The sequence below is a fragment of the Schistocerca serialis genome, unplaced genomic scaffold, assembly GCF_023864345.2.
Source record: "Schistocerca serialis cubense isolate TAMUIC-IGC-003099 unplaced genomic scaffold, iqSchSeri2.2 HiC_scaffold_373, whole genome shotgun sequence".
Taxonomy (NCBI): Eukaryota; Metazoa; Arthropoda; class Insecta; order Orthoptera; family Acrididae; genus Schistocerca; species Schistocerca serialis.
In genome coordinates this window covers 1-23073 of record NW_026047947.1, presented here as the reverse complement: position 1 = coordinate 23073, position 23073 = coordinate 1, and the positions used below count along the sequence as shown (strand labels likewise).

The following is a 23073-nucleotide window of genomic DNA, read 5'->3' as shown; positions in this document are numbered from 1 at the left end:
TGCATCCACACGCGTTCGGGCAGCGCCTCCACGCACGCTGCGTCTTTGGGCAAGACTCGTCGCCGCGGCCGCAAGGTTACTCACACGATAGTGATGAGCGGTCGCTTTAAGGCAGTGTAGTGGGGGACTCCGCGTGTGTAGCACTTTTTTCGGCTGTATCCGGCGTCGTTGGGTGGCAATCCCACTTTCCCTGCAGACAGCTACTCTGGAATATGCTCGGGAAGCACGGCCGACCGCCCCCAACAAATGCAACTAAAAAAATGAGAACAACAACTAAAAAAGTGGTAGGTTGTTCGCCTACCACTCGGGCGGCCCGGGTTCGATTCCCGGCCGATGCATCGTTTTGCTGTTCTCGCTATAATGCTGCCGCGCCGATTGCTCGTTTGAGCTGCGTCAGCCTCAGGAATGTATAGCAGGATTCGCTGTGAGAAGAACCAAACACGCAGCACGCAAGAGACCGTACTTGGACGGACGCGTGCTATTTCTGAACTCTAGCGTCAGCCTGGCCCTACAGGCCGCTGTGTTCAGGTGCCGCAAGGGCGATGTACTGTAACCTCAGGCAGTGCTGCTTTCCGTTGAAAAAGCCGCGGCAGCAGTTTAATCTAGCAATTCGGGAAAGCACGTGTAGCAACACAACAGATTCTTGAGAAAGCGCAAACTGTCTATCTCTAATATGCGAGACTTACCAAGTTTCCTGGGACGTTGCTTGCAAACGTGCCTCGGTAGCGCAGTGGGTAGCGCGTAAGTCTCATAATCTTAAGGTCGTGAGTTCGATCCTCACCCGGGGCATTTAATTTGCTGTACATCATGGCTGAATTAACGGCGTTGCTGTTGCTAGGGAACGAACTGAATTGTCGTTTGTTATCCACAAGGAGCCCACGCCTCAGCGTTAAAATGTTTACATCCAGCTATGGCAAGGTACAGCTTTGACCTTTCTCCTCCCCTGTTGTGAGTAAAATATGATGCAAACTGCAATGAATTGTCAGTTTCGAGCTGTGCGCCATGCCAGTCTGCAAGCGCAAATATGCTCGCAAACAGAGAACACCACTAAGTCCGGATTCAGCACGAAAAGCGAGAGGAGAGGGAGTAAATCTGACGTTTATCGAGCAAATCCGGTGTGGTCTAGTGGCTAGGATACCTGGCTTTCACCCAGGAGGCCCGGGTTCGATTCCCGGTACCGGAAGGGAAGTTTTTGCGCACACGACCCTCCATGTTTTGGCCCTCCAACCCTCGTTTGTCGCCCTCCTTCCGGAGCTTCAACCGAGCGTAATCGGGGAAAACAGGCACGAGATGCAATTACTGTCAGCACCGGGGTAAAGGGAGAAGAGGCACTGGTCCGCTGTTGGGCTGCTACCAGCGTCAGTGGCAAGTCGGTGAAGTCGCCAGTTGCGCCAGAAGCCAGCAATTACCGTAGTACGCCTACACACGCGTTCCAGTTATTCACATTGCCTGCAGCTGCTCCATCCACAGCAAGCGTGAGCCCGGATAGCTCAGTCGGTAGAGCATTAGGCTTTTAACCTAAGGGTCCAGGGTTCGAGTCCCTGTCCGGGCGAAGATTTTAACGCTTCCGTAATGGCTCGTCTCGTAGCGCTGGTAGCCCTGCCGTAATCAGTGCACGGAGTTCGTTTCCTGTCAACATTCTGCGCAGAACGGTTTGATTTTTCACGATTCGAGGGGACTTTTGGCTGCGAGCAGTCGTGGCCGAGTGGTTAAGGCGTCTGACTAGAAATCAGATTCCCTCTGGGAGCGTAGGTTCGAGTCCTACCGACTGCGTCTCTTTTTTTTTTATTTTTTTGTTTAAGAAGAAGGAGCACAAAACTTCGCAGTTTGCCTGTACTTCGCTACACCTCACCTCTCACAGCCGTTTATATCGCCTGTCCTCTTGATAAGGGCGAATTCCAAGCGTCAGCTTTCGCGTCAGCCGAGCAAAGTCGGGACAAGTCGGGACATACTACAGGATGGCCTGGAGTGGAGCAACGACGGAAAGAAAACGTTAATGTAACAGCACGTGGCTCACATACTCAGACGTAAAAATTTGCGCCCGTTGCGGTGGCCGGGAATCGAACCCGGATCAACTGCTGGGAAGGCAACTATGCTCACCATTACACCACCACCGCACAGCCGCTGCTCGTAACGCCGCGCTGTGTCGGCTTCCCGCCCGCCGGCAGCGGCCCACGGTGATAGTAGCTGTAGGCGCTTTACGAGGTAGGAGGGTGCATCCACACGCGTTCGGGCAGCGCCTCCACGCACGCTGCGTCTTTGGGCAAGACTCGTCGCCGCGGCCGCAAGGTTACTCACACGATAGTGATGAGCGGTCGCTTTAAGGCAGTGTAGTGGGGGACTCCGCGTGTGTAGCACTTTTTTCGGCTGTATCCGGCGTCGTTGGGTGGCAATCCCACTTTCCCTGCAGACAGCTACTCTGGAATATGCTCGGGAAGCACGGCCGACCGCCCCCAACAAATGCAACTAAAAAAATGAGAACAACAACTAAAAAAGTGGTAGGTTGTTCGCCTACCACTCGGGCGGCCCGGGTTCGATTCCCGGCCGATGCATCGTTTTGCTGTTCTCGCTATAATGCTGCCGCGCCGATTGCTCGTTTGAGCTGCGTCAGCCTCAGGAATGTATAGCAGGATTCGCTGTGAGAAGAACCAAACACGCAGCACGCAAGAGACCGTACTTGGACGGACGCGTGCTATTTCTGAACTCTAGCGTCAGCCTGGCCCTACAGGCCGCTGTGTTCAGGTGCCGCAAGGGCGATGTACTGTAACCTCAGGCAGTGCTGCTTTCCGTTGAAAAAGCCGCGGCAGCAGTTTAATCTAGCAATTCGGGAAAGCACGTGTAGCAACACAACAGATTCTTGAGAAAGCGCAAACTGTCTATCTCTAATATGCGAGACTTACCAAGTTTCCTGGGACGTTGCTTGCAAACGTGCCTCGGTAGCGCAGTGGGTAGCGCGTAAGTCTCATAATCTTAAGGTCGTGAGTTCGATCCTCACCCGGGGCATTTAATTTGCTGTACATCATGGCTGAATTAACGGCGTTGCTGTTGCTAGGGAACGAACTGAATTGTCGTTTGTTATCCACAAGGAGCCCACGCCTCAGCGTTAAAATGTTTACATCCAGCTATGGCAAGGTACAGCTTTGACCTTTCTCCTCCCCTGTTGTGAGTAAAATATGATGCAAACTGCAATGAATTGTCAGTTTCGAGCTGTGCGCCATGCCAGTCTGCAAGCGCAAATATGCTCGCAAACAGAGAACACCACTAAGTCCGGATTCAGCACGAAAAGCGAGAGGAGAGGGAGTAAATCTGACGTTTATCGAGCAAATCCGGTGTGGTCTAGTGGCTAGGATACCTGGCTTTCACCCAGGAGGCCCGGGTTCGATTCCCGGTACCGGAAGGGAAGTTTTTGCGCACACGACCCTCCATGTTTTGGCCCTCCAACCCTCGTTTGTCGCCCTCCTTCCGGAGCTTCAACCGAGCGTAATCGGGGAAAACAGGCACGAGATGCAATTACTGTCAGCACCGGGGTAAAGGGAGAAGAGGCACTGGTCCGCTGTTGGGCTGCTACCAGCGTCAGTGGCAAGTCGGTGAAGTCGCCAGTTGCGCCAGAAGCCAGCAATTACCGTAGTACGCCTACACACGCGTTCCAGTTATTCACATTGCCTGCAGCTGCTCCATCCACAGCAAGCGTGAGCCCGGATAGCTCAGTCGGTAGAGCATTAGGCTTTTAACCTAAGGGTCCATGGTTCGAGTCCCTGTCCGGGCGAAGATTTTAACGCTTCCGTAATGTCTCGTCTCGTAGCGCTGGTAGCCCTGCCGTAATCAGTGCACGGAGTTCGTTTCCTGTCAACATTCTGCGCAGAACGGTTTGATTTTTCACGATTCGAGGGGACTTTTGGCTGCGAGCAGTCGTGGCCGAGTGGTTAAGGCGTCTGACTAGAAATCAGATTCCCTCTGGGAGCGTAGGTTCGAGTCCTACCGACTGCGTCTCTTTTTTTTTTATTTTTTTGTTTAAGAAGAAGGAGCACAAAACTTCGCAGTTTGCCTGTACTTCGCTACACCTCACCTCTCACAGCCGTTTATATCGCCTGTCCTCTTGATAAGGGCGAATTCCAAGCGTCAGCTTTCGCGTCAGCCGAGCAAAGTCGGGACAAGTCGGGACATACTACAGGATGGCCTGGAGTGGAGCAACGACGGAAAGAAAACGTTAATGTAACAGCACGTGGCTCACATACTCAGACGTAAAAATTTGCGCCCGTTGCGGTGGCCGGGAATCGAACCCGGATCAACTGCTGGGAAGGCAACTATGCTCACCATTACACCACCACCGCACAGCCGCTGCTCGTAACGCCGCGCTGTGTCGGCTTCCCGCCCGCCGGCAGCGGCCCACGGTGATAGTAGCTGTAGGCGCTTTACGAGGTAGGAGGGTGCATCCACACGCGTTCGGGCAGCGCCTCCACGCACGCTGCGTCTTTGGGCAAGACTCGTCGCCGCGGCCGCAAGGTTACTCACACGATAGTGATGAGCGGTCGCTTTAAGGCAGTGTAGTGGGGGACTCCGCGTGTGTAGCACTTTTTTCGGCTGTATCCGGCGTCGTTGGGTGGCAATCCCACTTTCCCTGCAGACAGCTACTCTGGAATATGCTCGGGAAGCACGGCCGACCGCCCCCAACAAATGCAACTAAAAAAATGAGAACAACAACTAAAAAAGTGGTAGGTTGTTCGCCTACCACTCGGGCGGCCCGGGTTCGATTCCCGGCCGATGCATCGTTTTGCTGTTCTCGCTATAATGCTGCCGCGCCGATTGCTCGTTTGAGCTGCGTCAGCCTCAGGAATGTATAGCAGGATTCGCTGTGAGAAGAACCAAACACGCAGCACGCAAGAGACCGTACTTGGACGGACGCGTGCTATTTCTGAACTCTAGCGTCAGCCTGGCCCTACAGGCCGCTGTGTTCAGGTGCCGCAAGGGCGATGTACTGTAACCTCAGGCAGTGCTGCTTTCCGTTGAAAAAGCCGCGGCAGCAGTTTAATCTAGCAATTCGGGAAAGCACGTGTAGCAACACAACAGATTCTTGAGAAAGCGCAAACTGTCTATCTCTAATATGCGAGACTTACCAAGTTTCCTGGGACGTTGCTTGCAAACGTGCCTCGGTAGCGCAGTGGGTAGCGCGTAAGTCTCATAATCTTAAGGTCGTGAGTTCGATCCTCACCCGGGGCATTTAATTTGCTGTACATCATGGCTGAATTAACGGCGTTGCTGTTGCTAGGGAACGAACTGAATTGTCGTTTGTTATCCACAAGGAGCCCACGCCTCAGCGTTAAAATGTTTACATCCAGCTATGGCAAGGTACAGCTTTGACCTTTCTCCTCCCCTGTTGTGAGTAAAATATGATGCAAACTGCAATGAATTGTCAGTTTCGAGCTGTGCGCCATGCCAGTCTGCAAGCGCAAATATGCTCGCAAACAGAGAACACCACTAAGTCCGGATTCAGCACGAAAAGCGAGAGGAGAGGGAGTAAATCTGACGTTTATCGAGCAAATCCGGTGTGGTCTAGTGGCTAGGATACCTGGCTTTCACCCAGGAGGCCCGGGTTCGATTCCCGGTACCGGAAGGGAAGTTTTTGCGCACACGACCCTCCATGTTTTGGCCCTCCAACCCTCGTTTGTCGCCCTCCTTCCGGAGCTTCAACCGAGCGTAATCGGGGAAAACAGGCACGAGATGCAATTACTGTCAGCACCGGGGTAAAGGGAGAAGAGGCACTGGTCCGCTGTTGGGCTGCTACCAGCGTCAGTGGCAAGTCGGTGAAGTCGCCAGTTGCGCCAGAAGCCAGCAATTACCGTAGTACGCCTACACACGCGTTCCAGTTATTCACATTGCCTGCAGCTGCTCCATCCACAGCAAGCGTGAGCCCGGATAGCTCAGTCGGTAGAGCATTAGGCTTTTAACCTAAGGGTCCAGGGTTCGAGTCCCTGTCCGGGCGAAGATTTTAACGCTTCCGTAATGGCTCGTCTCGTAGCGCTGGTAGCCCTGCCGTAATCAGTGCACGGAGTTCGTTTCCTGTCAACATTCTGCGCAGAACGGTTTGATTTTTCACGATTCGAGGGGACTTTTGGCTGCGAGCAGTCGTGGCCGAGTGGTTAAGGCGTCTGACTAGAAATCAGATTCCCTCTGGGAGCGTAGGTTCGAGTCCTACCGACTGCGTCTCTTTTTTTTTTATTTTTTTGTTTAAGAAGAAGGAGCACAAAACTTCGCAGTTTGCCTGTACTTCGCTACACCTCACCTCTCACAGCCGTTTATATCGCCTGTCCTCTTGATAAGGGCGAATTCCAAGCGTCAGCTTTCGCGTCAGCCGAGCAAAGTCGGGACAAGTCGGGACATACTACAGGATGGCCTGGAGTGGAGCAACGACGGAAAGAAAACGTTAATGTAACAGCACGTGGCTCACATACTCAGACGTAAAAATTTGCGCCCGTTGCGGTGGCCGGGAATCGAACCCGGATCAACTGCTGGGAAGGCAACTATGCTCACCATTACACCACCACCGCACAGCCGCTGCTCGTAACGCCGCGCTGTGTCGGCTTCCCGCCCGCCGGCAGCGGCCCACGGTGATAGTAGCTGTAGGCGCTTTACGAGGTAGGAGGGTGCATCCACACGCGTTCGGGCAGCGCCTCCACGCACGCTGCGTCTTTGGGCAAGACTCGTCGCCGCGGCCGCAAGGTTACTCACACGATAGTGATGAGCGGTCGCTTTAAGGCAGTGTAGTGGGGGACTCCGCGTGTGTAGCACTTTTTTCGGCTGTATCCGGCGTCGTTGGGTGGCAATCCCACTTTCCCTGCAGACAGCTACTCTGGAATATGCTCGGGAAGCACGGCCGACCGCCCCCAACAAATGCAACTAAAAAAATGAGAACAACAACTAAAAAAGTGGTAGGTTGTTCGCCTACCACTCGGGCGGCCCGGGTTCGATTCCCGGCCGATGCATCGTTTTGCTGTTCTCGCTATAATGCTGCCGCGCCGATTGCTCGTTTGAGCTGCGTCAGCCTCAGGAATGTATAGCAGGATTCGCTGTGAGAAGAACCAAACACGCAGCACGCAAGAGACCGTACTTGGACGGACGCGTGCTATTTCTGAACTCTAGCGTCAGCCTGGCCCTACAGGCCGCTGTGTTCAGGTGCCGCAAGGGCGATGTACTGTAACCTCAGGCAGTGCTGCTTTCCGTTGAAAAAGCCGCGGCAGCAGTTTAATCTAGCAATTCGGGAAAGCACGTGTAGCAACACAACAGATTCTTGAGAAAGCGCAAACTGTCTATCTCTAATATGCGAGACTTACCAAGTTTCCTGGGACGTTGCTTGCAAACGTGCCTCGGTAGCGCAGTGGGTAGCGCGTAAGTCTCATAATCTTAAGGTCGTGAGTTCGATCCTCACCCGGGGCATTTAATTTGCTGTACATCATGGCTGAATTAACGGCGTTGCTGTTGCTAGGGAACGAACTGAATTGTCGTTTGTTATCCACAAGGAGCCCACGCCTCAGCGTTAAAATGTTTACATCCAGCTATGGCAAGGTACAGCTTTGACCTTTCTCCTCCCCTGTTGTGAGTAAAATATGATGCAAACTGCAATGAATTGTCAGTTTCGAGCTGTGCGCCATGCCAGTCTGCAAGCGCAAATATGCTCGCAAACAGAGAACACCACTAAGTCCGGATTCAGCACGAAAAGCGAGAGGAGAGGGAGTAAATCTGACGTTTATCGAGCAAATCCGGTGTGGTCTAGTGGCTAGGATACCTGGCTTTCACCCAGGAGGCCCGGGTTCGATTCCCGGTACCGGAAGGGAAGTTTTTGCGCACACGACCCTCCATGTTTTGGCCCTCCAACCCTCGTTTGTCGCCCTCCTTCCGGAGCTTCAACCGAGCGTAATCGGGGAAAACAGGCACGAGATGCAATTACTGTCAGCACCGGGGTAAAGGGAGAAGAGGCACTGGTCCGCTGTTGGGCTGCTACCAGCGTCAGTGGCAAGTCGGTGAAGTCGCCAGTTGCGCCAGAAGCCAGCAATTACCGTAGTACGCCTACACACGCGTTCCAGTTATTCACATTGCCTGCAGCTGCTCCATCCACAGCAAGCGTGAGCCCGGATAGCTCAGTCGGTAGAGCATTAGGCTTTTAACCTAAGGGTCCAGGGTTCGAGTCCCTGTCCGGGCGAAGATTTTAACGCTTCCGTAATGGCTCGTCTCGTAGCGCTGGTAGCCCTGCCGTAATCAGTGCACGGAGTTCGTTTCCTGTCAACATTCTGCGCAGAACGGTTTGATTTTTCACGATTCGAGGGGACTTTTGGCTGCGAGCAGTCGTGGCCGAGTGGTTAAGGCGTCTGACTAGAAATCAGATTCCCTCTGGGAGCGTAGGTTCGAGTCCTACCGACTGCGTCTCTTTTTTTTTTATTTTTTTGTTTAAGAAGAAGGAGCACAAAACTTCGCAGTTTGCCTGTACTTCGCTACACCTCACCTCTCACAGCCGTTTATATCGCCTGTCCTCTTGATAAGGGCGAATTCCAAGCGTCAGCTTTCGCGTCAGCCGAGCAAAGTCGGGACAAGTCGGGACATACTACAGGATGGCCTGGAGTGGAGCAACGACGGAAAGAAAACGTTAATGTAACAGCACGTGGCTCACATACTCAGACGTAAAAATTTGCGCCCGTTGCGGTGGCCGGGAATCGAACCCGGATCAACGGCTGGGAAGGCAACTATGCTCACCATTACACCACCACCGCACAGCCGCTGCTCGTAACGCCGCGCTGTGTCGGCTTCCCGCCCGCCGGCAGCGGCCCACGGTGATAGTAGCTGTAGGCGCTTTACGAGGTAGGAGGGTGCATCCACACGCGTTCGGGCAGCGCCTCCACGCACGCTGCGTCTTTGGGCAAGACTCGTCGCCGCGGCCGCAAGGTTACTCACACGATAGTGATGAGCGGTCGCTTTAAGGCAGTGTAGTGGGGGACTCCGCGTGTGTAGCACTTTTTTCGGCTGTATCCGGCGTCGTTGGGTGGCAATCCCACTTTCCCTGCAGACAGCTACTCTGGAATATGCTCGGGAAGCACGGCCGACCGCCCCCAACAAATGCAACTAAAAAAATGAGAACAACAACTAAAAAAGTGGTAGGTTGTTCGCCTACCACTCGGGCGGCCCGGGTTCGATTCCCGGCCGATGCATCGTTTTGCTGTTCTCGCTATAATGCTGCCGCGCCGATTGCTCGTTTGAGCTGCGTCAGCCTCAGGAATGTATAGCAGGATTCGCTGTGAGAAGAACCAAACACGCAGCACGCAAGAGACCGTACTTGGACGGACGCGTGCTATTTCTGAACTCTAGCGTCAGCCTGGCCCTACAGGCCGCTGTGTTCAGGTGCCGCAAGGGCGATGTACTGTAACCTCAGGCAGTGCTGCTTTCCGTTGAAAAAGCCGCGGCAGCAGTTTAATCTAGCAATTCGGGAAAGCACGTGTAGCAACACAACAGATTCTTGAGAAAGCGCAAACTGTCTATCTCTAATATGCGAGACTTACCAAGTTTCCTGGGACGTTGCTTGCAAACGTGCCTCGGTAGCGCAGTGGGTAGCGCGTAAGTCTCATAATCTTAAGGTCGTGAGTTCGATCCTCACCCGGGGCATTTAATTTGCTGTACATCATGGCTGAATTAACGGCGTTGCTGTTGCTAGGGAACGAACTGAATTGTCGTTTGTTATCCACAAGGAGCCCACGCCTCAGCGTTAAAATGTTTACATCCAGCTATGGCAAGGTACAGCTTTGACCTTTCTCCTCCCCTGTTGTGAGTAAAATATGATGCAAACTGCAATGAATTGTCAGTTTCGAGCTGTGCGCCATGCCAGTCTGCAAGCGCAAATATGCTCGCAAACAGAGAACACCACTAAGTCCGGATTCAGCACGAAAAGCGAGAGGAGAGGGAGTAAATCTGACGTTTATCGAGCAAATCCGGTGTGGTCTAGTGGCTAGGATACCTGGCTTTCACCCAGGAGGCCCGGGTTCGATTCCCGGTACCGGAAGGGAAGTTTTTGCGCACACGACCCTCCATGTTTTGGCCCTCCAACCCTCGTTTGTCGCCCTCCTTCCGGAGCTTCAACCGAGCGTAATCGGGGAAAACAGGCACGAGATGCAATTACTGTCAGCACCGGGGTAAAGGGAGAAGAGGCACTGGTCCGCTGTTGGGCTGCTACCAGCGTCAGTGGCAAGTCGGTGAAGTCGCCAGTTGCGCCAGAAGCCAGCAATTACCGTAGTACGCCTACACACGCGTTCCAGTTATTCACATTGCCTGCAGCTGCTCCATCCACAGCAAGCGTGAGCCCGGATAGCTCAGTCGGTAGAGCATTAGGCTTTTAACCTAAGGGTCCAGGGTTCGAGTCCCTGTCCGGGCGAAGATTTTAACGCTTCCGTAATGGCTCGTCTCGTAGCGCTGGTAGCCCTGCCGTAATCAGTGCACGGAGTTCGTTTCCTGTCAACATTCTGCGCAGAACGGTTTGATTTTTCACGATTCGAGGGGACTTTTGGCTGCGAGCAGTCGTGGCCGAGTGGTTAAGGCGTCTGACTAGAAATCAGATTCCCTCTGGGAGCGTAGGTTCGAGTCCTACCGACTGCGTCTCTTTTTTTTTTATTTTTTTGTTTAAGAAGAAGGAGCACAAAACTTCGCAGTTTGCCTGTACTTCGCTACACCTCACCTCTCACAGCCGTTTATATCGCCTGTCCTCTTGATAAGGGCGAATTCCAAGCGTCAGCTTTCGCGTCAGCCGAGCAAAGTCGGGACAAGTCGGGACATACTACAGGATGGCCTGGAGTGGAGCAACGACGGAAAGAAAACGTTAATGTAACAGCACGTGGCTCACATACTCAGACGTAAAAATTTGCGCCCGTTGCGGTGGCCGGGAATCGAACCCGGATCAACGGCTGGGAAGGCAACTATGCTCACCATTACACCACCACCGCACAGCCGCTGCTCGTAACGCCGCGCTGTGTCGGCTTCCCGCCCGCCGGCAGCGGCCCACGGTGATAGTAGCTGTAGGCGCTTTACGAGGTAGGAGGGTGCATCCACACGCGTTCGGGCAGCGCCTCCACGCACGCTGCGTCTTTGGGCAAGACTCGTCGCCGCGGCCGCAAGGTTACTCACACGATAGTGATGAGCGGTCGCTTTAAGGCAGTGTAGTGGGGGACTCCGCGTGTGTAGCACTTTTTTCGGCTGTATCCGGCGTCGTTGGGTGGCAATCCCACTTTCCCTGCAGACAGCTACTCTGGAATATGCTCGGGAAGCACGGCCGACCGCCCCCAACAAATGCAACTAAAAAAATGAGAACAACAACTAAAAAAGTGGTAGGTTGTTCGCCTACCACTCGGGCGGCCCGGGTTCGATTCCCGGCCGATGCATCGTTTTGCTGTTCTCGCTATAATGCTGCCGCGCCGATTGCTCGTTTGAGCTGCGTCAGCCTCAGGAATGTATAGCAGGATTCGCTGTGAGAAGAACCAAACACGCAGCACGCAAGAGACCGTACTTGGACGGACGCGTGCTATTTCTGAACTCTAGCGTCAGCCTGGCCCTACAGGCCGCTGTGTTCAGGTGCCGCAAGGGCGATGTACTGTAACCTCAGGCAGTGCTGCTTTCCGTTGAAAAAGCCGCGGCAGCAGTTTAATCTAGCAATTCGGGAAAGCACGTGTAGCAACACAACAGATTCTTGAGAAAGCGCAAACTGTCTATCTCTAATATGCGAGACTTACCAAGTTTCCTGGGACGTTGCTTGCAAACGTGCCTCGGTAGCGCAGTGGGTAGCGCGTAAGTCTCATAATCTTAAGGTCGTGAGTTCGATCCTCACCCGGGGCATTTAATTTGCTGTACATCATGGCTGAATTAACGGCGTTGCTGTTGCTAGGGAACGAACTGAATTGTCGTTTGTTATCCACAAGGAGCCCACGCCTCAGCGTTAAAATGTTTACATCCAGCTATGGCAAGGTACAGCTTTGACCTTTCTCCTCCCCTGTTGTGAGTAAAATATGATGCAAACTGCAATGAATTGTCAGTTTCGAGCTGTGCGCCATGCCAGTCTGCAAGCGCAAATATGCTCGCAAACAGAGAACACCACTAAGTCCGGATTCAGCACGAAAAGCGAGAGGAGAGGGAGTAAATCTGACGTTTATCGAGCAAATCCGGTGTGGTCTAGTGGCTAGGATACCTGGCTTTCACCCAGGAGGCCCGGGTTCGATTCCCGGTACCGGAAGGGAAGTTTTTGCGCACACGACCCTCCATGTTTTGGCCCTCCAACCCTCGTTTGTCGCCCTCCTTCCGGAGCTTCAACCGAGCGTAATCGGGGAAAACAGGCACGAGATGCAATTACTGTCAGCACCGGGGTAAAGGGAGAAGAGGCACTGGTCCGCTGTTGGGCTGCTACCAGCGTCAGTGGCAAGTCGGTGAAGTCGCCAGTTGCGCCAGAAGCCAGCAATTACCGTAGTACGCCTACACACGCGTTCCAGTTATTCACATTGCCTGCAGCTGCTCCATCCACAGCAAGCGTGAGCCCGGATAGCTCAGTCGGTAGAGCATTAGGCTTTTAACCTAAGGGTCCAGGGTTCGAGTCCCTGTCCGGGCGAAGATTTTAACGCTTCCGTAATGGCTCGTCTCGTAGCGCTGGTAGCCCTGCCGTAATCAGTGCACGGAGTTCGTTTCCTGTCAACATTCTGCGCAGAACGGTTTGATTTTTCACGATTCGAGGGGACTTTTGGCTGCGAGCAGTCGTGGCCGAGTGGTTAAGGCGTCTGACTAGAAATCAGATTCCCTCTGGGAGCGTAGGTTCGAGTCCTACCGACTGCGTCTCTTTTTTTTTTATTTTTTTGTTTAAGAAGAAGGAGCACAAAACTTCGCAGTTTGCCTGTACTTCGCTACACCTCACCTCTCACAGCCGTTTATATCGCCTGTCCTCTTGATAAGGGCGAATTCCAAGCGTCAGCTTTCGCGTCAGCCGAGCAAAGTCGGGACAAGTCGGGACATACTACAGGATGGCCTGGAGTGGAGCAACGACGGAAAGAAAACGTTAATGTAACAGCACGTGGCTCACATACTCAGACGTAAAAATTTGCGCCCGTTGCGGTGGCCGGGAATCGAACCCGGATCAACTGCTGGGAAGGCAACTATGCTCACCATTACACCACCACCGCACAGCCGCTGCTCGTAACGCCGCGCTGTGTCGGCTTCCCGCCCGCCGGCAGCGGCCCACGGTGATAGTAGCTGTAGGCGCTTTACGAGGTAGGAGGGTGCATCCACACGCGTTCGGGCAGCGCCTCCACGCACGCTGCGTCTTTGGGCAAGACTCGTCGCCGCGGCCGCAAGGTTACTCACACGATAGTGATGAGCGGTCGCTTTAAGGCAGTGTAGTGGGGGACTCCGCGTGTGTAGCACTTTTTTCGGCTGTATCCGGCGTCGTTGGGTGGCAATCCCACTTTCCCTGCAGACAGCTACTCTGGAATATGCTCGGGAAGCACGGCCGACCGCCCCCAACAAATGCAACTAAAAAAATGAGAACAACAACTAAAAAAGTGGTAGGTTGTTCGCCTACCACTCGGGCGGCCCGGGTTCGATTCCCGGCCGATGCATCGTTTTGCTGTTCTCGCTATAATGCTGCCGCGCCGATTGCTCGTTTGAGCTGCGTCAGCCTCAGGAATGTATAGCAGGATTCGCTGTGAGAAGAACCAAACACGCAGCACGCAAGAGACCGTACTTGGACGGACGCGTGCTATTTCTGAACTCTAGCGTCAGCCTGGCCCTACAGGCCGCTGTGTTCAGGTGCCGCAAGGGCGATGTACTGTAACCTCAGGCAGTGCTGCTTTCCGTTGAAAAAGCCGCGGCAGCAGTTTAATCTAGCAATTCGGGAAAGCACGTGTAGCAACACAACAGATTCTTGAGAAAGCGCAAACTGTCTATCTCTAATATGCGAGACTTACCAAGTTTCCTGGGACGTTGCTTGCAAACGTGCCTCGGTAGCGCAGTGGGTAGCGCGTAAGTCTCATAATCTTAAGGTCGTGAGTTCGATCCTCACCCGGGGCATTTAATTTGCTGTACATCATGGCTGAATTAACGGCGTTGCTGTTGCTAGGGAACGAACTGAATTGTCGTTTGTTATCCACAAGGAGCCCACGCCTCAGCGTTAAAATGTTTACATCCAGCTATGGCAAGGTACAGCTTTGACCTTTCTCCTCCCCTGTTGTGAGTAAAATATGATGCAAACTGCAATGAATTGTCAGTTTCGAGCTGTGCGCCATGCCAGTCTGCAAGCGCAAATATGCTCGCAAACAGAGAACACCACTAAGTCCGGATTCAGCACGAAAAGCGAGAGGAGAGGGAGTAAATCTGACGTTTATCGAGCAAATCCGGTGTGGTCTAGTGGCTAGGATACCTGGCTTTCACCCAGGAGGCCCGGGTTCGATTCCCGGTACCGGAAGGGAAGTTTTTGCGCACACGACCCTCCATGTTTTGGCCCTCCAACCCTCGTTTGTCGCCCTCCTTCCGGAGCTTCAACCGAGCGTAATCGGGGAAAACAGGCACGAGATGCAATTACTGTCAGCACCGGGGTAAAGGGAGAAGAGGCACTGGTCCGCTGTTGGGCTGCTACCAGCGTCAGTGGCAAGTCGGTGAAGTCGCCAGTTGCGCCAGAAGCCAGCAATTACCGTAGTACGCCTACACACGCGTTCCAGTTATTCACATTGCCTGCAGCTGCTCCATCCACAGCAAGCGTGAGCCCGGATAGCTCAGTCGGTAGAGCATTAGGCTTTTAACCTAAGGGTCCAGGGTTCGAGTCCCTGTCCGGGCGAAGATTTTAACGCTTCCGTAATGGCTCGTCTCGTAGCGCTGGTAGCCCTGCCGTAATCAGTGCACGGAGTTCGTTTCCTGTCAACATTCTGCGCAGAACGGTTTGATTTTTCACGATTCGAGGGGACTTTTGGCTGCGAGCAGTCGTGGCCGAGTGGTTAAGGCGTCTGACTAGAAATCAGATTCCCTCTGGGAGCGTAGGTTCGAGTCCTACCGACTGCGTCTCTTTTTTTTTTATTTTTTTGTTTAAGAAGAAGGAGCACAAAACTTCGCAGTTTGCCTGTACTTCGCTACACCTCACCTCTCACAGCCGTTTATATCGCCTGTCCTCTTGATAAGGGCGAATTCCAAGCGTCAGCTTTCGCGTCAGCCGAGCAAAGTCGGGACAAGTCGGGACATACTACAGGATGGCCTGGAGTGGAGCAACGACGGAAAGAAAACGTTAATGTAACAGCACGTGGCTCACATACTCAGACGTAAAAATTTGCGCCCGTTGCGGTGGCCGGGAATCGAACCCGGATCAACTGCTGGGAAGGCAACTATGCTCACCATTACACCACCACCGCACAGCCGCTGCTCGTAACGCCGCGCTGTGTCGGCTTCCCGCCCGCCGGCAGCGGCCCACGGTGATAGTAGCTGTAGGCGCTTTACGAGGTAGGAGGGTGCATCCACACGCGTTCGGGCAGCGCCTCCACGCACGCTGCGTCTTTGGGCAAGACTCGTCGCCGCGGCCGCAAGGTTACTCACACGATAGTGATGAGCGGTCGCTTTAAGGCAGTGTAGTGGGGGACTCCGCGTGTGTAGCACTTTTTTCGGCTGTATCCGGCGTCGTTGGGTGGCAATCCCACTTTCCCTGCAGACAGCTACTCTGGAATATGCTCGGGAAGCACGGCCGACCGCCCCCAACAAATGCAACTAAAAAAATGAGAACAACAACTAAAAAAGTGGTAGGTTGTTCGCCTACCACTCGGGCGGCCCGGGTTCGATTCCCGGCCGATGCATCGTTTTGCTGTTCTCGCTATAATGCTGCCGCGCCGATTGCTCGTTTGAGCTGCGTCAGCCTCAGGAATGTATAGCAGGATTCGCTGTGAGAAGAACCAAACACGCAGCACGCAAGAGACCGTACTTGGACGGACGCGTGCTATTTCTGAACTCTAGCGTCAGCCTGGCCCTACAGGCCGCTGTGTTCAGGTGCCGCAAGGGCGATGTACTGTAACCTCAGGCAGTGCTGCTTTCCGTTGAAAAAGCCGCGGCAGCAGTTTAATCTAGCAATTCGGGAAAGCACGTGTAGCAACACAACAGATTCTTGAGAAAGCGCAAACTGTCTATCTCTAATATGCGAGACTTACCAAGTTTCCTGGGACGTTGCTTGCAAACGTGCCTCGGTAGCGCAGTGGGTAGCGCGTAAGTCTCATAATCTTAAGGTCGTGAGTTCGATCCTCACCCGGGGCATTTAATTTGCTGTACATCATGGCTGAATTAACGGCGTTGCTGTTGCTAGGGAACGAACTGAATTGTCGTTTGTTATCCACAAGGAGCCCACGCCTCAGCGTTAAAATGTTTACATCCAGCTATGGCAAGGTACAGCTTTGACCTTTCTCCTCCCCTGTTGTGAGTAAAATATGATGCAAACTGCAATGAATTGTCAGTTTCGAGCTGTGCGCCATGCCAGTCTGCAAGCGCAAATATGCTCGCAAACAGAGAACACCACTAAGTCCGGATTCAGCACGAAAAGCGAGAGGAGAGGGAGTAAATCTGACGTTTATCGAGCAAATCCGGTGTGGTCTAGTGGCTAGGATACCTGGCTTTCACCCAGGAGGCCCGGGTTCGATTCCCGGTACCGGAAGGGAAGTTTTTGCGCACACGACCCTCCATGTTTTGGCCCTCCAACCCTCGTTTGTCGCCCTCCTTCCGGAGCTTCAACCGAGCGTAATCGGGGAAAACAGGCACGAGATGCAATTACTGTCAGCACCGGGGTAAAGGGAGAAGAGGCACTGGTCCGCTGTTGGGCTGCTACCAGCGTCAGTGGCAAGTCGGTGAAGTCGCCAGTTGCGCCAGAAGCCAGCAATTACCGTAGTACGCCTACACACGCGTTCCAGTTATTCACATTGCCTGCAGCTGCTCCATCCACAGCAAGCGTGAGCCCGGATAGCTCAGTCGGTAGAGCATTAGGCTTTTAACCTAAGGGTCCAGGGTTCGAGTCCCTGTCCGGGCGAAGATTTTAACGCTTCCGTAATGGCTCGTCTCGTAGCGCTGGTAGCCCTGCCGTAATCAGTGCACGGAGTTCGTTTCCTGTCAACATTCTGCGCAGAACGGTTTGATTTTTCACGATTCGAGGGGACTTTTGGCTGCGAGCAGTCGTGGCCGAGTGGTTAAGGCGTCTGACTAGAAATCAGATTCCCTCTGGGAGCGTAGGTTCGAGTCCTACCGACTGCGTCTCTTTTTTTTTTATTTTTTTGTTTAAGAAGAAGGAGCACAAAACTTCGCAGTTTGCCTGTACTTCGCTACACCTCACCTCTCACAGCCGTTTATATCGCCTGTCCTCTTGATAAGGGCGAATTCCAAGCGTCAGCTTTCGCGTCAGCCGAGCAAAGTCGGGACAAGTCGGGACATACTACAGGATGGCCTGGAGTGGAGCAACGACGGAAAGAAAACGTTAATGTAACAGCACGTGGCTCACATACTCAGACGTAAAAATTTGCGCCCGTTGCGGTGGCCGGGAATCGAACCCGGATCAACTGCTGGGAAGGCAACTATGCTCACCATTACACCACCACCGCACAGCCGCTGCTCGTAACGCCGCGCTGTGTCGGCTTCCCGCCCGCCGGCAGCGGCCCACGGTGATAGTAGCTGTAGGCGCTTTACGAGGTAGGAGGGTGCATCCACACGCGTTCGGGCAGCGCCTCCACGCACGCTGCGTCTTTGGGCAAGACTCGTCGCCGCGGCCGCAAGGTTACTCACACGATAGTGATGAGCGGTCGCTTTAAGGCAGTGTAGTGGGGGACTCCGCGTGTGTAGCACTTTTTTCGGCTGTATCCGGCGTCGTTGGGTGGCAATCCCACTTTCCCTGCAGACAGCTACTCTGGAATATGCTCGGAAGCACGGCGCCGACCGCCCCCAACAAATGCAACTAAAAAAATGAGAACAACAACTAAAAAAGTGGTAGGTTGTTCGCCTACCACTCGGGCGGCCCGGGTTCGATTCCCGGCCGATGCATCGTTTTGCTGTTCTCGCTATAATGCTGCCGCGCCGATTGCTCGTTTGAGCTGCGTCAGCCTCAGGAATGTATAGCAGGATTCGCTGTGAGAAGAACCAAACACGCAGCACGCAAGAGACCGTACTTGGACGGACGCGTGCTATTTCTGAACTCTAGCGTCAGCCTGGCCCTACAGGCCGCTGTGTTCAGGTGCCGCAAGGGCGATGTACTGTAACCTCAGGCAGTGCTGCTTTCCGTTGAAAAAGCCGCGGCAGCAGTTTAATCTAGCAATTCGGGAAAGCACGTGTAGCAACACAACAGATTCTTGAGAAAGCGCAAACTGTCTATCTCTAATATGCGAGACTTACCAAGTTTCCTGGGACGTTGCTTGCAAACGTGCCTCGGTAGCGCAGTGGGTAGCGCGTAAGTCTCATAATCTTAAGGTCGTGAGTTCGATCCTCACCCGGGGCATTTAATTTGCTGTACATCATGGCTGAATTAACGGCGTTGCTGTTGCTAGGGAACGAACTGAATTGTCGTTTGTTATCCACAAGGAGCCCACGCCTCAGCGTTAAAATGTTTACATCCAGCTATGGCAAGGTACAGCTTTGACCTTTCTCCTCCCCTGTTGTGAGTAAAATATGATGCAAACTGCAATGAATTGTCAGTTTCGAGCTGTGCGCCATGCCAGTCTGCAAGCGCAAATATGCTCGCAAACAGAGAACACCACTAAGTCCGGATTCAGCACGAAAAGCGAGAGGAGAGGGAGTAAATCTGACGTTTATCGAGCAAATCCGGTGTGTGGTCTAGTGGCTAGGATACCTGGCTTTCACCCAGGAGGCCCGGGTTCGATTCCCGGTACCGGAAGGGAAGTTTTTGCGCACACGACCCTCCATGTTTTGGCCCTCCAACCCTCGTTTGTCGCCCTCCTTCCGGAGCTTCAACCGAGCGTAATCGGGGAAAACAGGCACGAGATGCAATTACTGTCAGCACCGGGGTAAAGGGAGAAGAGGCACTGGTCCGCTGTTGGGCTGCTACCAGCGTCAGTGGCAAGTCGGTGAAGTCGCCAGTTGCGCCAGAAGCCAGCAATTACCGTAGTACGCCTACACACGCGTTCCAGTTATTCACATTGCCTGCAGCTGCTCCATCCACAGCAAGCGTGAGCCCGGATAGCTCAGTCGGTAGAGCATTAGGCTTTTAACCTAAGGGTCCAGGGTTCGAGTCCCTGTCCGGGCGAAGATTTTAACGCTTCCGTAATGGCTCGTCTCGTAGCGCTGGTAGCCCTGCCGTAATCAGTGCACGGAGTTCGTTTCCTGTCAACATTCTGCGCAGAACGGTTTGATTTTTCACGATTCGAGGGGACTTTTGGCTGCGAGCAGTCGTGGCCGAGTGGTTAAGGCGTCTGACTAGAAATCAGATTCCCTCTGGGAGCGTAGGTTCGAGTCCTACCGACTGCGTCTCTTTTTTTTTTATTTTTTTGTTTAAGAAGAAGGAGCACAAAACTTCGCAGTTTGCCTGTACTTCGCTACACCTCACCTCTCACAGCCGTTTATATCGCCTGTCCTCTTGATAAGGGCGAATTCCAAGCGTCAGCTTTCGCGTCAGCCGAGCAAAGTCGGGACAAGTCGGGACATACTACAGGATGGCCTGGAGTGGAGCAACGACGGAAAGAAAACGTTAATGTAACAGCACGTGGCTCACATACTCAGACGTAAAAATTTGCGCCCGTTGCGGTGGCCGGGAATCGAACCCGGATCAACTGCTGGGAAGGCAACTATGCTCACCATTACACCACCACCGCACAGCCGCTGCTCGTAACGCCGCGCTGTGTCGGCTTCCCGCCCGCCGGCAGCGGCCCACGGTGATAGTAGCTGTAGGCGCTTTACGAGGTAGGAGGGTGCATCCACACGCGTTCGGGCAGCGCCTCCACGCACGCTGCGTCTTTGGGCAAGACTCGTCGCCGCGGCCGCAAGGTTACTCACACGATAGTGATGAGCGGTCGCTTTAAGGCAGTGTAGTGGGGGACTCCGCGTGTGTAGCACTTTTTTCGGCTGTATCCGGCGTCGTTGGGTGGCAATCCCACTTTCCCTGCAGACAGCTACTCTGGAATATGCTCGGGAAGCACGGCCGACCGCCCCCAACAAATGCAACTAAAAAAATGAGAACAACAACTAAAAAAGTGGTAGGTTGTTCGCCTACCACTCGGGCGGCCCGGGTTCGATTCCCGGCCGATGCATCGTTTTGCTGTTCTCGCTATAATGCTGCCGCGCCGATTGCTCGTTTGAGCTGCGTCAGCCTCAGGAATGTATAGCAGGATTCGCTGTGAGAAGAACCAAACACGCAGCACGCAAGAGACCGTACTTGGACGGACGCGTGCTATTTCTGAACTCTAGCGTCAGCCTGGCCCTACAGGCCGCTGTGTTCAGGTGCCGCAAGGGCGATGTACTGTAACCTCAGGCAGTGCTGCTTTCCGTTGAAAAAGCCGCGGCAGCAGTTTAATCTAGCAATTCGGGAAAGCACGTGTAGCAACACAACAGATTCTTGAGAAAGCGCAAACTGTCTATCTCTAATATGCGAGACTTACCAAGTTTCCTGGGACGTTGCTTGCAAACGTGCCTCGGTAGCGCAGTGGGTAGCGCGTAAGTCTCATAATCTTAAGGTCGTGAGTTCGATCCTCACCCGGGGCATTTAATTTGCTGTACATCATGGCTGAATTAACGGCGTTGCTGTTGCTAGGGAACGAACTGAATTGTCGTTTGTTATCCACAAGGAGCCCACGCCTCAGCGTTAAAATGTTTACATCCAGCTATGGCAAGGTACAGCTTTGACCTTTCTCCTCCCCTGTTGTGAGTAAAATATGATGCAAACTGCAATGAATTGTCAGTTTCGAGCTGTGCGCCATGCCAGTCTGCAAGCGCAAATATGCTCGCAAACAGAGAACACCACTAAGTCCGGATTCAGCACGAAAAGCGAGAGGAGAGGGAGTAAATCTGACGTTTATCGAGCAAATCCGGTGTGGTCTAGTGGCTAGGATACCTGGCTTTCACCCAGGAGGCCCGGGTTCGATTCCCGGTACCGGAAGGGAAGTTTTTGCGCACACGACCCTCCATGTTTTGGCCCTCCAACCCTCGTTTGTCGCCCTCCTTCCGGAGCTTCAACCGAGCGTAATCGGGGAAAACAGGCACGAGATGCAATTACTGTCAGCACCGGGGTAAAGGGAGAAGAGGCACTGGTCCGCTGTTGGGCTGCTACCAGCGTCAGTGGCAAGTCGGTGAAGTCGCCAGTTGCGCCAGAAGCCAGCAATTACCGTAGTACGCCTACACACGCGTTCCAGTTATTCACATTGCCTGCAGCTGCTCCATCCACAGCAAGCGTGAGCCCGGATAGCTCAGTCGGTAGAGCATTAGGCTTTTAACCTAAGGGTCCAGGGTTCGAGTCCCTGTCCGGGCGAAGATTTTAACGCTTCCGTAATGGCTCGTCTCGTAGCGCTGGTAGCCCTGCCGTAATCAGTGCACGGAGTTCGTTTCCTGTCAACATTCTGCGCAGAACGGTTTGATTTTTCACGATTCGAGGGGACTTTTGGCTGCGAGCAGTCGTGGCCGAGTGGTTAAGGCGTCTGACTAGAAATCAGATTCCCTCTGGGAGCGTAGGTTCGAGTCCTACCGACTGCGTCTCTTTTTTTTTATTTTTTTGTTTAAGAAGAAGGAGCACAAAACTTCGCAGTTTGCCTGTACTTCGCTACACCTCACCTCTCACAGCCGTTTATATCGCCTGTCCTCTTGATAAGGGCGAATTCCAAGCGTCAGCTTTCGCGTCAGCCGAGCAAAGTCGGGACAAGTCGGGACATACTACAGGATGGCCTGGAGTGGAGCAACGACGGAAAGAAAACGTTAATGTAACAGCACGTGGCTCACATACTCAGACGTAAAAATTTGCGCCCGTTGCGGTGGCCGGGAATCGAACCCGGATCAACTGCTGGGAAGGCAACTATGCTCACCATTACACCACCACCGCACAGCCGCTGCTCGTAACGCCGCGCTGTGTCGGCTTCCCGCCCGCCGGCAGCGGCCCACGGTGATAGTAGCTGTAGGCGCTTTACGAGGTAGGAGGGTGCATCCACACGCGTTCGGGCAGCGCCTCCACGCACGCTGCGTCTTTGGGCAAGACTCGTCGCCGCGGCCGCAAGGTTACTCACACGATAGTGATGAGCGGTCGCTTTAAGGCAGTGTAGTGGGGGACTCCGCGTGTGTAGCACTTTTTTCGGCTGTATCCGGCGTCGTTGGGTGGCAATCCCACTTTCCCTGCAGACAGCTACTCTGGAATATGCTCGGGAAGCACGGCCGACCGCCCCCAACAAATGCAACTAAAAAAATGAGAACAACAACTAAAAAAGTGGTAGGTTGTTCGCCTACCACTCGGGCGGCCCGGGTTCGATTCCCGGCCGATGCATCGTTTTGCTGTTCTCGCTATAATGCTGCCGCGCCGATTGCTCGTTTGAGCTGCGTCAGCCTCAGGAATGTATAGCAGGATTCGCTGTGAGAAGAACCAAACACGCAGCACGCAAGAGACCGTACTTGGACGGACGCGTGCTATTTCTGAACTCTAGCGTCAGCCTGGCCCTACAGGCCGCTGTGTTCAGGTGCCGCAAGGGCGATGTACTGTAACCTCAGGCAGTGCTGCTTTCCGTTGAAAAAGCCGCGGCAGCAGTTTAATCTAGCAATTCGGGAAAGCACGTGTAGCAACACAACAGATTCTTGAGAAAGCGCAAACTGTCTATCTCTAATATGCGAGACTTACCAAGTTTCCTGGGACGTTGCTTGCAAACGTGCCTCGGTAGCGCAGTGGGTAGCGCGTAAGTCTCATAATCTTAAGGTCGTGAGTTCGATCCTCACCCGGGGCATTTAATTTGCTGTACATCATGGCTGAATTAACGGCGTTGCTGTTGCTAGGGAACGAACTGAATTGTCGTTTGTTATCCACAAGGAGCCCACGCCTCAGCGTTAAAATGTTTACATCCAGCTATGGCAAGGTACAGCTTTGAC

The 23073-nt window shown here is 53.6% G+C and overlaps 51 non-coding genes across 51 annotated transcripts; 41 read left to right on the top strand and 10 right to left on the bottom strand.

Moving 5' to 3' along the window:
* The first annotated feature begins 716 nt into the window (after window positions 1-716).
* Window positions 717-789, top strand: Trnam-cau (transfer RNA methionine (anticodon CAU)). The gene has a single exon. It is a non-coding gene; the product is annotated as a tRNA-Met (tRNA).
* Window positions 790-1111: 322 nt separating this feature from the next.
* Trnae-uuc (transfer RNA glutamic acid (anticodon UUC)) lies at window positions 1112-1183 on the top strand. The gene has a single exon. It is a non-coding gene; the product is annotated as a tRNA-Glu (tRNA).
* A 296-nt stretch (window positions 1184-1479) lies between these two features.
* Trnak-uuu (transfer RNA lysine (anticodon UUU)) lies at window positions 1480-1552 on the top strand. The gene has a single exon. It is a non-coding gene; the product is annotated as a tRNA-Lys (tRNA).
* A 139-nt stretch (window positions 1553-1691) lies between these two features.
* On the top strand, window positions 1692-1773 carry Trnas-aga (transfer RNA serine (anticodon AGA)). The gene has a single exon. It is a non-coding gene; the product is annotated as a tRNA-Ser (tRNA).
* A 272-nt stretch (window positions 1774-2045) lies between these two features.
* On the bottom strand, window positions 2046-2117 carry Trnag-ucc (transfer RNA glycine (anticodon UCC)). Its single transcript has one exon. It is a non-coding gene; the product is annotated as a tRNA-Gly (tRNA).
* An 813-nt stretch (window positions 2118-2930) lies between these two features.
* Window positions 2931-3003, top strand: Trnam-cau (transfer RNA methionine (anticodon CAU)). Its single transcript has one exon. It is a non-coding gene; the product is annotated as a tRNA-Met (tRNA).
* Window positions 3004-3325: 322 nt separating this feature from the next.
* On the top strand, window positions 3326-3397 carry Trnae-uuc (transfer RNA glutamic acid (anticodon UUC)). Its single transcript has one exon. It is a non-coding gene; the product is annotated as a tRNA-Glu (tRNA).
* Window positions 3398-3693: 296 nt separating this feature from the next.
* On the top strand, window positions 3694-3766 carry Trnak-uuu (transfer RNA lysine (anticodon UUU)). Its single transcript has one exon. It is a non-coding gene; the product is annotated as a tRNA-Lys (tRNA).
* A 139-nt stretch (window positions 3767-3905) lies between these two features.
* Trnas-aga (transfer RNA serine (anticodon AGA)) lies at window positions 3906-3987 on the top strand. Its single transcript has one exon. It is a non-coding gene; the product is annotated as a tRNA-Ser (tRNA).
* Window positions 3988-4259: 272 nt separating this feature from the next.
* Window positions 4260-4331, bottom strand: Trnag-ucc (transfer RNA glycine (anticodon UCC)). Its single transcript has one exon. It is a non-coding gene; the product is annotated as a tRNA-Gly (tRNA).
* An 813-nt stretch (window positions 4332-5144) lies between these two features.
* Window positions 5145-5217, top strand: Trnam-cau (transfer RNA methionine (anticodon CAU)). Its single transcript has one exon. It is a non-coding gene; the product is annotated as a tRNA-Met (tRNA).
* Window positions 5218-5539: 322 nt separating this feature from the next.
* Trnae-uuc (transfer RNA glutamic acid (anticodon UUC)) lies at window positions 5540-5611 on the top strand. The gene has a single exon. It is a non-coding gene; the product is annotated as a tRNA-Glu (tRNA).
* A 296-nt stretch (window positions 5612-5907) lies between these two features.
* Trnak-uuu (transfer RNA lysine (anticodon UUU)) lies at window positions 5908-5980 on the top strand. Its single transcript has one exon. It is a non-coding gene; the product is annotated as a tRNA-Lys (tRNA).
* Window positions 5981-6119: 139 nt separating this feature from the next.
* Trnas-aga (transfer RNA serine (anticodon AGA)) lies at window positions 6120-6201 on the top strand. Its single transcript has one exon. It is a non-coding gene; the product is annotated as a tRNA-Ser (tRNA).
* A 272-nt stretch (window positions 6202-6473) lies between these two features.
* On the bottom strand, window positions 6474-6545 carry Trnag-ucc (transfer RNA glycine (anticodon UCC)). The gene has a single exon. It is a non-coding gene; the product is annotated as a tRNA-Gly (tRNA).
* Window positions 6546-7358: 813 nt separating this feature from the next.
* Trnam-cau (transfer RNA methionine (anticodon CAU)) lies at window positions 7359-7431 on the top strand. Its single transcript has one exon. It is a non-coding gene; the product is annotated as a tRNA-Met (tRNA).
* A 322-nt stretch (window positions 7432-7753) lies between these two features.
* On the top strand, window positions 7754-7825 carry Trnae-uuc (transfer RNA glutamic acid (anticodon UUC)). Its single transcript has one exon. It is a non-coding gene; the product is annotated as a tRNA-Glu (tRNA).
* A 296-nt stretch (window positions 7826-8121) lies between these two features.
* Trnak-uuu (transfer RNA lysine (anticodon UUU)) lies at window positions 8122-8194 on the top strand. The gene has a single exon. It is a non-coding gene; the product is annotated as a tRNA-Lys (tRNA).
* Window positions 8195-8333: 139 nt separating this feature from the next.
* Trnas-aga (transfer RNA serine (anticodon AGA)) lies at window positions 8334-8415 on the top strand. The gene has a single exon. It is a non-coding gene; the product is annotated as a tRNA-Ser (tRNA).
* Window positions 8416-8687: 272 nt separating this feature from the next.
* On the bottom strand, window positions 8688-8759 carry Trnag-ucc (transfer RNA glycine (anticodon UCC)). The gene has a single exon. It is a non-coding gene; the product is annotated as a tRNA-Gly (tRNA).
* Window positions 8760-9572: 813 nt separating this feature from the next.
* Window positions 9573-9645, top strand: Trnam-cau (transfer RNA methionine (anticodon CAU)). Its single transcript has one exon. It is a non-coding gene; the product is annotated as a tRNA-Met (tRNA).
* A 322-nt stretch (window positions 9646-9967) lies between these two features.
* Trnae-uuc (transfer RNA glutamic acid (anticodon UUC)) lies at window positions 9968-10039 on the top strand. Its single transcript has one exon. It is a non-coding gene; the product is annotated as a tRNA-Glu (tRNA).
* Window positions 10040-10335: 296 nt separating this feature from the next.
* Window positions 10336-10408, top strand: Trnak-uuu (transfer RNA lysine (anticodon UUU)). Its single transcript has one exon. It is a non-coding gene; the product is annotated as a tRNA-Lys (tRNA).
* Window positions 10409-10547: 139 nt separating this feature from the next.
* On the top strand, window positions 10548-10629 carry Trnas-aga (transfer RNA serine (anticodon AGA)). The gene has a single exon. It is a non-coding gene; the product is annotated as a tRNA-Ser (tRNA).
* A 272-nt stretch (window positions 10630-10901) lies between these two features.
* On the bottom strand, window positions 10902-10973 carry Trnag-ucc (transfer RNA glycine (anticodon UCC)). Its single transcript has one exon. It is a non-coding gene; the product is annotated as a tRNA-Gly (tRNA).
* Window positions 10974-11786: 813 nt separating this feature from the next.
* Trnam-cau (transfer RNA methionine (anticodon CAU)) lies at window positions 11787-11859 on the top strand. Its single transcript has one exon. It is a non-coding gene; the product is annotated as a tRNA-Met (tRNA).
* Window positions 11860-12181: 322 nt separating this feature from the next.
* Window positions 12182-12253, top strand: Trnae-uuc (transfer RNA glutamic acid (anticodon UUC)). The gene has a single exon. It is a non-coding gene; the product is annotated as a tRNA-Glu (tRNA).
* A 296-nt stretch (window positions 12254-12549) lies between these two features.
* Window positions 12550-12622, top strand: Trnak-uuu (transfer RNA lysine (anticodon UUU)). Its single transcript has one exon. It is a non-coding gene; the product is annotated as a tRNA-Lys (tRNA).
* Window positions 12623-12761: 139 nt separating this feature from the next.
* On the top strand, window positions 12762-12843 carry Trnas-aga (transfer RNA serine (anticodon AGA)). The gene has a single exon. It is a non-coding gene; the product is annotated as a tRNA-Ser (tRNA).
* A 272-nt stretch (window positions 12844-13115) lies between these two features.
* Window positions 13116-13187, bottom strand: Trnag-ucc (transfer RNA glycine (anticodon UCC)). Its single transcript has one exon. It is a non-coding gene; the product is annotated as a tRNA-Gly (tRNA).
* An 813-nt stretch (window positions 13188-14000) lies between these two features.
* Trnam-cau (transfer RNA methionine (anticodon CAU)) lies at window positions 14001-14073 on the top strand. The gene has a single exon. It is a non-coding gene; the product is annotated as a tRNA-Met (tRNA).
* A 322-nt stretch (window positions 14074-14395) lies between these two features.
* Window positions 14396-14467, top strand: Trnae-uuc (transfer RNA glutamic acid (anticodon UUC)). Its single transcript has one exon. It is a non-coding gene; the product is annotated as a tRNA-Glu (tRNA).
* A 296-nt stretch (window positions 14468-14763) lies between these two features.
* On the top strand, window positions 14764-14836 carry Trnak-uuu (transfer RNA lysine (anticodon UUU)). The gene has a single exon. It is a non-coding gene; the product is annotated as a tRNA-Lys (tRNA).
* A 139-nt stretch (window positions 14837-14975) lies between these two features.
* On the top strand, window positions 14976-15057 carry Trnas-aga (transfer RNA serine (anticodon AGA)). Its single transcript has one exon. It is a non-coding gene; the product is annotated as a tRNA-Ser (tRNA).
* A 272-nt stretch (window positions 15058-15329) lies between these two features.
* Window positions 15330-15401, bottom strand: Trnag-ucc (transfer RNA glycine (anticodon UCC)). The gene has a single exon. It is a non-coding gene; the product is annotated as a tRNA-Gly (tRNA).
* An 813-nt stretch (window positions 15402-16214) lies between these two features.
* Window positions 16215-16287, top strand: Trnam-cau (transfer RNA methionine (anticodon CAU)). The gene has a single exon. It is a non-coding gene; the product is annotated as a tRNA-Met (tRNA).
* A 322-nt stretch (window positions 16288-16609) lies between these two features.
* On the top strand, window positions 16610-16681 carry Trnae-uuc (transfer RNA glutamic acid (anticodon UUC)). Its single transcript has one exon. It is a non-coding gene; the product is annotated as a tRNA-Glu (tRNA).
* A 296-nt stretch (window positions 16682-16977) lies between these two features.
* Window positions 16978-17050, top strand: Trnak-uuu (transfer RNA lysine (anticodon UUU)). The gene has a single exon. It is a non-coding gene; the product is annotated as a tRNA-Lys (tRNA).
* A 139-nt stretch (window positions 17051-17189) lies between these two features.
* On the top strand, window positions 17190-17271 carry Trnas-aga (transfer RNA serine (anticodon AGA)). The gene has a single exon. It is a non-coding gene; the product is annotated as a tRNA-Ser (tRNA).
* A 272-nt stretch (window positions 17272-17543) lies between these two features.
* Window positions 17544-17615, bottom strand: Trnag-ucc (transfer RNA glycine (anticodon UCC)). The gene has a single exon. It is a non-coding gene; the product is annotated as a tRNA-Gly (tRNA).
* An 814-nt stretch (window positions 17616-18429) lies between these two features.
* On the top strand, window positions 18430-18502 carry Trnam-cau (transfer RNA methionine (anticodon CAU)). Its single transcript has one exon. It is a non-coding gene; the product is annotated as a tRNA-Met (tRNA).
* Window positions 18503-18824: 322 nt separating this feature from the next.
* Window positions 18825-18898, top strand: Trnae-uuc (transfer RNA glutamic acid (anticodon UUC)). Its single transcript has one exon. It is a non-coding gene; the product is annotated as a tRNA-Glu (tRNA).
* Window positions 18899-19194: 296 nt separating this feature from the next.
* Window positions 19195-19267, top strand: Trnak-uuu (transfer RNA lysine (anticodon UUU)). Its single transcript has one exon. It is a non-coding gene; the product is annotated as a tRNA-Lys (tRNA).
* A 139-nt stretch (window positions 19268-19406) lies between these two features.
* On the top strand, window positions 19407-19488 carry Trnas-aga (transfer RNA serine (anticodon AGA)). Its single transcript has one exon. It is a non-coding gene; the product is annotated as a tRNA-Ser (tRNA).
* A 272-nt stretch (window positions 19489-19760) lies between these two features.
* Trnag-ucc (transfer RNA glycine (anticodon UCC)) lies at window positions 19761-19832 on the bottom strand. Its single transcript has one exon. It is a non-coding gene; the product is annotated as a tRNA-Gly (tRNA).
* Window positions 19833-20645: 813 nt separating this feature from the next.
* Window positions 20646-20718, top strand: Trnam-cau (transfer RNA methionine (anticodon CAU)). Its single transcript has one exon. It is a non-coding gene; the product is annotated as a tRNA-Met (tRNA).
* Window positions 20719-21040: 322 nt separating this feature from the next.
* Window positions 21041-21112, top strand: Trnae-uuc (transfer RNA glutamic acid (anticodon UUC)). The gene has a single exon. It is a non-coding gene; the product is annotated as a tRNA-Glu (tRNA).
* Window positions 21113-21408: 296 nt separating this feature from the next.
* On the top strand, window positions 21409-21481 carry Trnak-uuu (transfer RNA lysine (anticodon UUU)). Its single transcript has one exon. It is a non-coding gene; the product is annotated as a tRNA-Lys (tRNA).
* A 139-nt stretch (window positions 21482-21620) lies between these two features.
* Trnas-aga (transfer RNA serine (anticodon AGA)) lies at window positions 21621-21702 on the top strand. Its single transcript has one exon. It is a non-coding gene; the product is annotated as a tRNA-Ser (tRNA).
* A 271-nt stretch (window positions 21703-21973) lies between these two features.
* On the bottom strand, window positions 21974-22045 carry Trnag-ucc (transfer RNA glycine (anticodon UCC)). Its single transcript has one exon. It is a non-coding gene; the product is annotated as a tRNA-Gly (tRNA).
* An 813-nt stretch (window positions 22046-22858) lies between these two features.
* On the top strand, window positions 22859-22931 carry Trnam-cau (transfer RNA methionine (anticodon CAU)). Its single transcript has one exon. It is a non-coding gene; the product is annotated as a tRNA-Met (tRNA).
* The last annotated feature ends 142 nt before the right edge of the window (window positions 22932-23073 follow it).